Here is an 11,693-nt window from a genome sequence, read left to right on the forward strand (position 1 = left end):
CAATGACATCTAAATCCCATCTCCAGAGAGGAGATGTGGCTTCCCAGTGATCTCTCTCTTGTGTACTGTCCTCTAACCCTAAGAAATTCTTTATGATTTTCTTTATTTTAGTAGCCTTTCTTTCTAGTAAGCTTTCCCTTACAAATTGGATAGTAATGTTTACACCAGTCTTCCTCTGGTTTCTGTTCCTGAGTCAATTTCATGTGTAATCTTGCCACCCAGGGTCGTCAACCCTTATTTGCAGCCGCTTATTTGCAACCTTATTTGCAGGATAAAGCAATTTACTTGGAAATATGAGTGGATTGATGACCTTATTGAAGACTTCACAATAACAATGCTTCACAATAACGATGCAATAATTTGTACTTTATTATTTAACAAATAACAAAAGCTTAAGAAATGTATAATATGTACCTGAGTATATATATTTTTACATTAATAAAATTAAGAGATAAAACAGTTTTTTGACACCAAGGGGGAAACCTCAGGTGCACTTTGGGCTTTGCATGATTATGATGCAAACTGCAGGTTCCTCTTGGCTAAGAAATGAACCATTCTAGTGAATCATGCTGATAACGGGCAAGGCCACACATGTTTGCATGCAGGGATGGTGGAGGATGGCTATGTACCTTCTTCTCAATTTTGTTGTGAACTAAAATTGTTCTAAAAAGAGTATCTGAAAAATATCTGGGAAAATTGCATGCCTTTTGAAGAAATGAGAAATATCTTTTTTTATAGATGGTGAGATAGCGTTATTCCAAAATTAGGTAACTGAAATGCCTAATGCTTACAAACATATATTTTTAGATATAAACAGTCTTCAAAAGATCCCATGTTTGAGTCAAAGTCGAAAAATGGACAATTCTTGTCACTTGCTGAAAACACTAATGACCTGAAATACAGAAAATTGTAAAAAATATAAATATAAATATCTTAAAAATATAAATCTTAAAAAATATAAATCACAATATTTTGATTGGATCTAGAGCGTATCATGCTTAGCAAATAAGTCAAGCAGAGAAAGACAACTATCATATGATCTCCCTGATATGAGGAAGTGGTGATGCAACATGGGGGCTTAAGTGGGTAGGAGAAGAATAAATGAAACAAGATGGGATTGGGAGGGAGACAAACCATAAGTGACTCTTAATCTCACAAAACAAACTGAGGGTTGCCGGGGGGGGGGGGGTTTGGGGGAAGGGGGTGGGATTATGGACATTGGGGAGGGTATGTGATTTGGTGAGTGCTGTGAAGTGTGTAAACCTGGTGATTCACAGACCTGTACCCCTGGGGATAAAAATATATGTTTATAAAAAATAAAAAATTAAAAAAAATGATCATCTGTTAGCGCAAATGATAAAATTTCAAGAAGATGTATTAGGAAAAACATCTGACCTAAAGTTGGGCAGTGATTTCTTAGAGAGAAACAAAACATGATCCATAAAAGAACAAAGTGATGAAGTATAGTTCCTTAAGATAATGTCTGTGCTTTGAAGAGAAAGGAAAGACCAGTCATAGACCGAGAGGAAATATTTACAAATAACACATCTAATAAAATACTTGCTGCCAGGATACAGAAAGAATTCTCAAAATACAATAACAAAAACTAAAAATATAACAAAAATATTTCAAGATACTTCACCAAAAAGCATTTATTGATGGCAAATAAATACAGAGAAAGTTGCTCGACACTATCAGTCTTAGGGAACATTCACATTAGAACTACTACATATCAGAATTCCTATTCCAGCAAAAGAGAGGATATGCTACTGTTCCCTACATCCTCCACCAAATACAGCTAAAACGCCTAGATATTATACACAAAACAATATAACATTCAAGAGTTTATGAGAAAGCAGACAGAACTGCGCCCTCTAACCCCAAGGAATGATATGGCTGTGAGCGCCCTGGAATTTCTCTTTGCCTCACATATCCCAGAGTGGTGAGCAAACCACAGACACCAAAGTGCACAGACAAAAGTCCCCAAAATGATTTTTTTTTTCTCTAATGAGCATAATAGAAAAAAAGATATGTTAGAAAGACCCACACAAACAAATAAACAAAAAATGTAGACACTAAGTGCATTATTTCAATCAACCACAGACTATTCAAGGGACACATCACTCAGGAATGCAGGGGACATCAAGACATTCTGAGATAAAGGAAAACTAAGAAAAGTGTCACCACCACACCCAGTCTGCAAGAACTGCTGAAAGGAATTATCCAAACAGAAATTAAATGGTAACAGAAGGAATCTTCCAAGAATCATCAGGAAGAAAGGAAAAAAAAAAAAAAAAACAAAGTATAAAACTATCATTAGGTCTAAGGGACTTCGCCTCAACTCTAGTGTCTAAATTATTTGATATTTGAATGAAAATCATCAGTTGAAGCAAAATTATAACATTCATGTAATTCTCAACATCAGTAGAGAAACATTTAAAACAAAGTAGAAATGAGACACAGTAAAGGGACATCAGGGAAGGGAAGGCTCTACATTTTACTAAGTACAGTGGGTTGTGACAGAATGTGTAGACTGATATATGTGTTTATAATTATCTATATAAAGATATATGCTATCTACATTGTTTATATAAAGCTGATTAGAACATATGGGGACATGTATATGACTATATATGTATAAAGTTATTTATGAAGAAAAGATCGACTTTGCTTTACATTATGCTCCATCAGGTTCATAATGTAGAAAACTATAACTTTCACATTTATCTCACTGCATCGCAAATACAACATCACCAAAAATAAATTCCAATTGCATCAGAAACTCTAATTAAAGTGAGAAATTAATAAATAAAGAAAAAAGATAGAAGTAATATGGAAAAATGTTTATGAACTTTGACAAAGTTCTAAAATAGGTTCAAAATAATCAATAACACTCAAATGACATATGGAACCATCGTAATATTAAAATTCTGATCATTAAAGGACTCCAATAGGAGAGTAAAAATGCCATACACAGTGATTTCCATCTTGTAAACTCAAAAAAGAGCTCATATTTAAAACATGGTAAGGACTTCCAAGAAGACAAAAGAAAAACACCATCTAGGAGAAATAAGCAAGGGACACACGAGTCCTTCTCACCAAAGAGAATATCCTAATAACTCACAGCCCAGGAAAATGATACTGTTCTATAACCAGCAGAACATTTTGTCATAATTTTCCTCAGAACTTTGGATCAATGGACAATTTTGTACAATATATTTACACAGTACATTAGATAAATGCAGGGATAATGTAATATATTGAAAGATACACATATCTATGACTAAGCATTTTCATACTAATGCTTAGAAGAAAATGTATAATAATCATATGTAAACATAATTATAATGTTCAATTTATGCATTGTTTTTTGACAAATGTATTATTTACATTTCGTAAATATACTATGTATTATGTAGTTATGTATAATAGTTATCATAAATACAATACATAGAAAACACATAGAAAAAGCCTTTTATAAAATAATTATTTTTTTAAATTTTATTTATTTATTTGACAGAGAAAGAGATCACAAGTAGGCAGGGAGTGGGGAGGGGAGCAGGCTCTCTGAGCAGAGAGCCTGATGTGGGGCTTGATCCCAGGACCCTGAGATCATGACCTGAGCTGAAGGCAGAGAGGCTTAATCCACTGAGCCACCCAGGTGCCCCATAAAATAATTATTCATAATAACCACACAGTAAAAAAGATGCAAGTTTCTGAGAAACTTTTAAAATGTCCTATTCATATAAGACAGCAACACTACAAATTCACAAACTATAGACAAATCTAGTAATATAGACCAATTACAAATATCATATGAAAGCAAAAGGAGACACATATAATAATGCATACTGCATGAGTCCAACGATATAAACTCCAAAACTAAGTAAGGATATTTCACAGTATTAACATTGGCAGGACAAATAGAGGCTCTACTTCTCGCTCATGAGCTGATTTGTATTTACGTTCTGACTGTTTTGTGATGAATATGCACAATCATGTAGTTTTCTTTTTTATTTTAAGATTTATTTATTTATTTGACAGAAAAAGAAATCACAAGTAGGCAGAGAGGCAGGCAGAGAGGAAAGAGGAAGCAGGCTCCCTGCCCAGCAGAGAACCCAATGCAGGGCTGATCCCAGGACCCTGAGATCATGACATGAGCTGAAGGCAGAGGCTTAACCCACTGAGCCACCCTGGTGCCCCAGTCATATAGTTTTCTTGATGTGTGGTAAAAAATATATAAGGTTATTTCAGGCAAAAGAGCATTTATAGAAGTATGGCTTTCTAAGAAAAGCAAGAACTAGAAATTATTAAATATACATTAAAGGTATAAAAATAGTAAAATATCACAGAGTCAAACTATGGAATAGTAACAGACTTTAAATAAACAAGAAATATGTATGACTATAAGGATGAGATCTACAAATGTAATATTAAATGATAAGCTTTTAATAAAAGCTGCAAACATGTGAAACCTCACCATTTCCTCTTCATCCTCTATGGAGAGCAGGGTAGAGTTCTTAGAAGCACAGGACAACCGACTCTCATTCCATGGTTTTCTTACAGTGCTAATGTAATAGCAATTTTTGGAATATGTAATCCACTCTTTTGGACAATGACCACATGGATCAGCTAAAGAAAGATTATGAAATATTATCCAAAAAGTTTCAAATTTTAAAAATTGCAAATTTACAACTTGCATATGTATACACACATGCATATATATACATATGTATGTGTGTGTGTGTATATATATATATCTATATATATATATATATACACATATATATGACATATCCATGCACCCTCCTTCACAGGTGGCAAAAATAAAACACACACACACTCCCAAAGAGTCAGGCTTCCCTCCCTTAATTTATGTGCCCATAAAAGGCAAACACACAAAAAAGTCTACATGTCTTTTGAGTCACTGAACAAAACCACTTTTTTGGAGTTATATAATGATTTATCTCTTATTATGTCATAGCAGGAGGAAATTTGAAGCAATTGGCAATAATGAGTATGATAATTTAAAATATATTTTTTCTTTATTTATTTGAGAAAGAGACAGTGAGGGGGAGCATGAGAGAGGAGAAGGATAGAGGGAGAAGCCGACTCACTGTGGAGCTGGGGGCCCAATGTGGAACTAGATTCCGGGACTCCAGATCATGACCTGAGCCAAAGGAAAGTGCTTAACCAATTGAGCCACCCAGGTCCCCAATGGATATGGTAATTTTAAATGAGGATTTATTCATATTGCTGCATAAGAAGGAATAAGCTCTTACAATCATTACTTATTTTCATCTATTTTCTGCATTTTATAATATATATTTTAAAGTATATATAAAATATATATATATATTTAAAATATATATAAAGTATATATATTTTATAATATATATTTCATCAAACTCTATGATGATTTTGTACAACCTAGATGGAAACAAAATATAAACTGTACTACTATCAGAACTATGAAAATCATTACATACATTTCTGGATTCTTGTAACTGGGTACGAATTGTCCTGCTGTGGTGTTCTAATACCTAAAAATAAAAATTAATCATTGTAATAATTCTAGTTTTTCTGTTTGAAACTTGGTGTACTTTTTAAGATTAGAATATTCTGGAATAAAATTGATTTACTAAAATTAACAATATCATTAAGATTTGAGTGTAAATCAATCCAAAGCCTTAAACAACCAAACATCGACATTTCTTAGAGTATTTCGTTTAGCCAGTCTCAAGAATTAACTTGCATTTTTCAATTATGTATATATGTATATTTTCTACAATCATTGTTATTTATACTTTTGAGAAGTTCAGAATAAGCATTCCACATTTAGTCTAAATGCATACGTGGAAAGGATAGTTCCACTCCCTCATACTTTAAATGCTTAGAGGCACTGATGATCATTAAAATGAAAAGATTCCTCGGGGCGCCTGGTGGCTCAGTGGGTTAAAGCCTCTGCCTTTGGCTCAGGTCATGATCCCAGGCTCCTGGGATGGAGCCCCATATCAGGCTCTCTGCTCAGCAGGGAGCCTGCTTCCTCCTCTCTCTCTGCCTGCCTCTGTCTACTTGTGATCTCTGTTTGTTAAATAAATAAAATCTTTAAAAAAAAAAAAAGAAAAGAAAAGATTTCTCATAATCATTCAAAGATTTACTCACAGGAAAGAGAACTTATCATTCTTGCTACAATATAGGTCAAAACAAGGCAGGAGAGTCCCAAAACCCCAGCAATGAGCTTCTCTAGAGATGATGGCAAGTATGTGGGGAGAGAAATGAAACAGTGAGGAAGGATGGATGGATGAAGACTAAAGTTTAGACAGTTTACATACAAGAGAACCAAAGATGCACAGAGAATCATAGGTATAAACATGGACCACAAACCCATATCTACCATTGTAATCTTCCTCACAATATACCACTTAACTGTCAGTAAGCATCATGCTCCATGAGCTATTTGGTCACGGACTATGAATTACAACAATGCTGGAGTGAATTAGTCCTCAGATCTCAAAAACGATACCTTATTCCAGCTTCAAGTTCATCATGATCCTCACAAATGAAAAATATATGGAATTATTCTCTACTCTTTCCCACACATTGTACCCCAAGTTCACATCCTAGAACAGTTGTCCTGTGTGCCTTACTGTGTGCTTTATTTTTGCAGTGGTAGTTCTTGTCATTCCCTTGCAGGTCTTCAGACACATTTTGAAGATTTAGTTCTGCACAGATGATTTCCTGCTCAGTTACTGAATTAGAGCTTTTAGAATCAGTTACTGAATTAGAGCCTTACCTTTCGACAGTTGTCTTCTTGAGTTCTTAAACAGATTTGGTTCTGAAGGTTTTCTCTCTGGTTATTCATTTCAGCACTGAGAGATCTCAGGACCTGTGCTGTATGGAAACTGGACTTATATAGTCAGCAAACGGTGTAGGTAATGACAAGAGCCCTGCTAGAGTCACACTGGGTGGAGTGTGAGGTAAGTGGTAACACTCCTTTGTAGCTGAATGATGTAAAATTCTGGTTCTGATTTCTTCAGAGCTTGAAATAAGTGTTTCATCAGAGAATAAGTGATTCTTAAAGTGGTATTTTATGTTTGATGCAATGTTATTGATTGTAGCCACAAAAAGCAACAAATTAGTGAAGAATAAAGAAACATGAGGTGAACCATGAGAGACTATGGACTCTGAAAAACAGTCTGAGGGGTTTGAAGTGGCGGGGGGGTGGGAGGTTGGGGGAACCAGGTGGTGGGTATTATAGAGGGCATGGATTGCATGGAGCACTGGGTGTGGTGCAAAAATAATGAATACTGTTATGCTGAAAATAAATAGAAGGAAAAAAAAAACATTTAAAGAATGATGTTCTTAGTAGCTTAATGTCAGATTCCATAGACACACTGTAGGAATAACAGGGTTAAAACTAAAATGCTGTTATTAGGAAATAATAAGACAAATTTTTTATGACAATTTTTAAAATCCATGAAAGGTTAAAGATTGTTCTGAAGTTGGGGGAACAGTGGTGTTAGCATATACAGGAACTTCCTGCAGTAAATTACTTCTATTTGGTGACTTATGTATACTTAGTAAAAGGGGATAAGGTCTTATTAAATCACCTTACATTTTGAATGATTGTAGAATCCTGGAAATTAAATTTTAAAGAAATACTGTATATGGTGAAAAATACTACATGACACACTAACCTTATCCAAAACCTAAACAATACTGCTGAAAACCAAAAGCAGACAATAACAGAAAAAATTTCTAAAAATCCTTATTTGACACCAGAAAAGGGTAATTGATAATGGCCAACATATGCAAGTATAAAATGGTAAACAAAAGTAGAGATCATTTATGGAAGAATGGTATGAACTCAGAAACAATCTATGGCTGTCAAAGGAGTGAAGGTAGCTTTATTGTGCAAGCAATTGTTATAACTCAAATAAACGTAATCTAATAATTCACATAATTAGCTCTGCAGTCAGTGAGCTCTAGAATCCCTTCTGGTTCTCAAAGTTACAATGTGTGATCTTTTAAGTTACTTCATGTCTACCTACCTAATTTACTAATCTATCATTGAGATTAAAAATATGTAAGTTCTAATACATGTAAAACACTTAGGATTCAAGCAGGCTTTTATAAACTCTTAATAATATGTTAGTTATTTTATTCCTATTTTTAACCCAATTGCTATATTGTTGTTTCTGATTCATATCATACTATGTACAATGATTCATAGGGCTGTCTTCATCAGTGTGGTAAAAACTTTTGCAATGCTTTGTTCATATTTTTTGGAATCTTGTCATTATTTATAGGTAAGCTTAATTAGTAAATTAGGAAATTTACCTCCTCCTGATATTAAGAAACATTAAATAGTTTTATTTAAAAAAGTATATGAAGAAGTATATTTGACCTTCATGATTGCATGATTTTATTTCAAGAATGTATTTTTAAAGGCTGGGCTAAATATCAAGTAATATATGAAATTATTTCTATGTTGATGACAAATCCAAATTAACCATTCCTTGTCATGCATTGATGCTTATGAGATTTCACGTGAAATTATATGGATTTTAACCCTTATCATCTGCGTGTGTATACATTTGACTACTTCTCCACAGGCAAGAATATGAATATTTTAAGATATTCTCTGACATATATCATATTTCTTCCTATCTGTGACCCTGAGTTGTTGTAATAGAGTTAACCAGTGTTCTCTGTGATTTTGTTGTGTATTAGTTGTATCCATCCAGTATCTGTATCTCCCACTAAGTGAGGTGGCTAGGAGAGAGACAGCAGAGGAGTGACACTTACCTTCTGTTGGCCAGAGTCAGGCATCTTCCAGGGGGAGACCAAGTTACTCTTGTATCTTGTATCCACAGTATCTGTGGTCTTCACAAACTGCCAGCCCTGTGAGCGCTCAGAGTGAAGAATAGTGGAAAAAGTAGATTTATCATCAACATGTCGCTTAAAATTTGAACAGGAAACCCTTACATTTGGGCTATTTTGAAGATACTTTATCTCATCACACACCTCCAGAATGTCCGAGAATTTCAGTTTGTGGTGTGTCAGTTAATTGCGACATGACTCTGAGAAATGTTTATGTTTCACAAGATATTGGGGTCAGAGGCTTGACCACCCAAGCTGTTAACTTGCTTCTTTCTCAGTCACAAGTGCCGAGACCTGAAAATGCAGGTCTTTGAAGAGTATCTTTGATGTGTCAGTTCTATTTTTACACATTGCTAAGTCTTGGCATAACATGCTTCTTTTCCTTATGCTCTCCTTATGTTATTTCTATTATAATGGGAAAAATCTGAAAACATAATCCCATTAGAGTAGGAAATTACTGATATTTATCTCCAACTATTTTGAGTAACTACTACATTTTCAACGTCATGGTAACTGTTGCTATTATTAATTCCCAACTGTTCTCAATTTCTCAGCCCTAGTTCTTTAGATTCCTACCTTCAATTTTATTATTTGTAAATAATTATTTAAATTTCACGTGATAAAAATTAATATCTCTGGGAAGGTTCAAACATGAGACAATATTCAACTATATCACCATGGCAGAGGTTACAATAGTAAGTAACCACTCATGACATTATTCATTGATTCATCCTTCAATCATAACCAGATATCTCTTTTTTAAAAGGGACATTTGTCAATAAATGACAAAAAAAAAATTCTAAGAACATGGGGGAAACAAAGCTAATTTTTAAGCATTGCTCTTAACCAAAAAGTAAGACAGCAGAAAATGTAGACTTTTAAAACACAGATATATGACTATGAATTCCAAAGGAAATAAGGGGCACCTGTGTGTCTCAGTAGGTTAAGATCTGCCTTTGGGTCAGATCTTGATCTCAAGGTCCTAGGATTGAGCTCCATGTTGGCTTCCTGCTCAGCAGGGAACCTGCTTCTCACTCTGCCCTTTTCCTGATTCTGCTCTCTCTTTTGTGCTCTTTCTCAAATAAATCGATAAAATCTTTAAAAAAAAAAAAAAGAAAAAACTTCATGTTATCTAGTTTGCATCAAATGCAATTCTTTTCATCATTCCTCCTGTTGTATCATGAATTAGGTTAATGTGTACCTATCATTCCTAAAGAACTTAAAAACAGAAGTGTCATACCCAGAAATTCCACTTCTGGGGATGACATACCCCCTTTTATTGCCTTTTGCTTATTGTACTTAGTGGATAATATATGTTTTACACATCAGAGGGTTGTGGTAACTCTGTGTGGATCAAGTGTATTGCCACTGTTTTTCCAACAGCACTTTCTTACTTCATGTGTCTGTGTCACATTTTGGTAATTCTCATATCTTTGTAACTTTCCCATTATTACTAAACTTGTTATTGTGATCTGTGACTTGTGATTACAACTTGCTCAAAACTCAGGTGGTGACTAGCATTTTCAGCAAGAACATATTTTTTATATAAAACATGTACTTTATTTTCTTAGACATAATGATCCCACACACTGTATAGAATACATTATAGTGTAAACATAACTTTTTCATGCACTGGGAAACCAAAAATCCATATGACTGAGTTATTGTGACATTTGGCTTTATTGCACTGGTCTGGAACCAAACCCACAGTATCTCCAAGGTACGCAGCATATATCCAAAGGAAAGGACACCACTATCTGAAAGAAAGATCTCTAGTCCCATGTTCATTAGAGCATTTTTCATAATAGCTACAGTAGAGAATCACCCTAAGTGTCTACAACAGAAGGATAAATATAGACAATGTGACATACATGCAGTAGGCTATTATTCAGAAATGAAAAAAAAAGAAATCTTGTCATTGGCTTGTTTGTTTGGTTTTATCATTTATACTTTTTTTTCCCATTTCAGGTGTAGAATTTAGTGAATAATCACAACATAAAACACCTAGTGGTCACCATGACAAGTGCACTCCTTAATACCCATCACCTCTTTAACTCTTCACCAGTCCCTCTACCCTCCAATACCCCTCAGATGGGTTGCCTCTGCTTTTTTCCCCTCCGTGCAATCATTTTCTTTCTTAAAATCCTGCATACAAGTGAAATCATATGGTATTTGTCTTTCTCTTACTGACCTTTTTTGCTTACCTTAATACTCTCTAGCTCTATCCAAGTTGTTGCAAAGTCAACATTTCACTCTTTTTGGATGGCTGAGTAATATTTCACAGTAGATATGTAAACCCTTGTCTTTATACATTCTTCAGTTGATGGACATTTGTGCTCTTTCCATAATTTTTTTTGTTGTGGATAATGCTGCTATAAACACTGGTTGTGTCAATACATTCAAATATGTATTTCTGTATCCTTTGGGTAAATATCAATTAGTCCAGTGGCTGGTATATAGGGTAGTTCTATTTTTAACTTTCTGAAGAACCTCAGTACTATATTTCAGAGTGGCCACACCAGTTCCCATTCCCACCAACATTGTGGGAGGGCTCCCCTTCCCTGCTTCCTCTCTAGCACCTGTTGTTTCCTGTGTTGTTGATTTTAGCTATTCTAAGAGGTGTGAGGTCATGTCTCAGTGTACTTTTGATTTGTATCTCCTTGATGATGAATGATGTTTAGCATCTTTTCCTGTGTCTGTTAGTCATCAGGAAATCATCTTTGGAAAAACGTCTCTTCATGTCTTCTACCCATTTTTTACATGGATTATTTGTTTTCTGGGTGTTGAGTTTAATAATTTCTTTACAT

General features: G+C 34.5%; 1 long non-coding RNA gene across 3 annotated transcripts; it reads right to left on the reverse strand.

Moving 5' to 3' along the window:
• Window positions 1–345: 345 nt before the first annotated feature.
• On the reverse strand, window positions 346–9,037 carry LOC132020600 (uncharacterized). Of its 3 annotated transcripts, XR_009405037.1 has the most exons (5): window positions 8,812–9,037; window positions 6,797–6,905; window positions 5,490–5,543; window positions 4,481–4,632; window positions 346–892 (listed from the first exon to the last, which is right to left on the reverse strand). It is a non-coding gene; the product is annotated as an uncharacterized LOC132020600 (long non-coding RNA). The 3 variants fall into 3 exon arrangements; XR_009405038.1 differs by lacking the exon at window positions 5,490–5,543 and having other exon boundaries at window positions 6,797–6,894; XR_009405036.1 differs by lacking the exon at window positions 5,490–5,543.
• Window positions 9,038–11,693: the final 2,656 nt, after the last annotated feature.

The sequence above is a fragment of the Mustela nigripes genome, chromosome 6, assembly GCF_022355385.1.
Source record: "Mustela nigripes isolate SB6536 chromosome 6, MUSNIG.SB6536, whole genome shotgun sequence".
Classification (NCBI taxonomy): Eukaryota; Metazoa; Chordata; class Mammalia; order Carnivora; family Mustelidae; genus Mustela; species Mustela nigripes.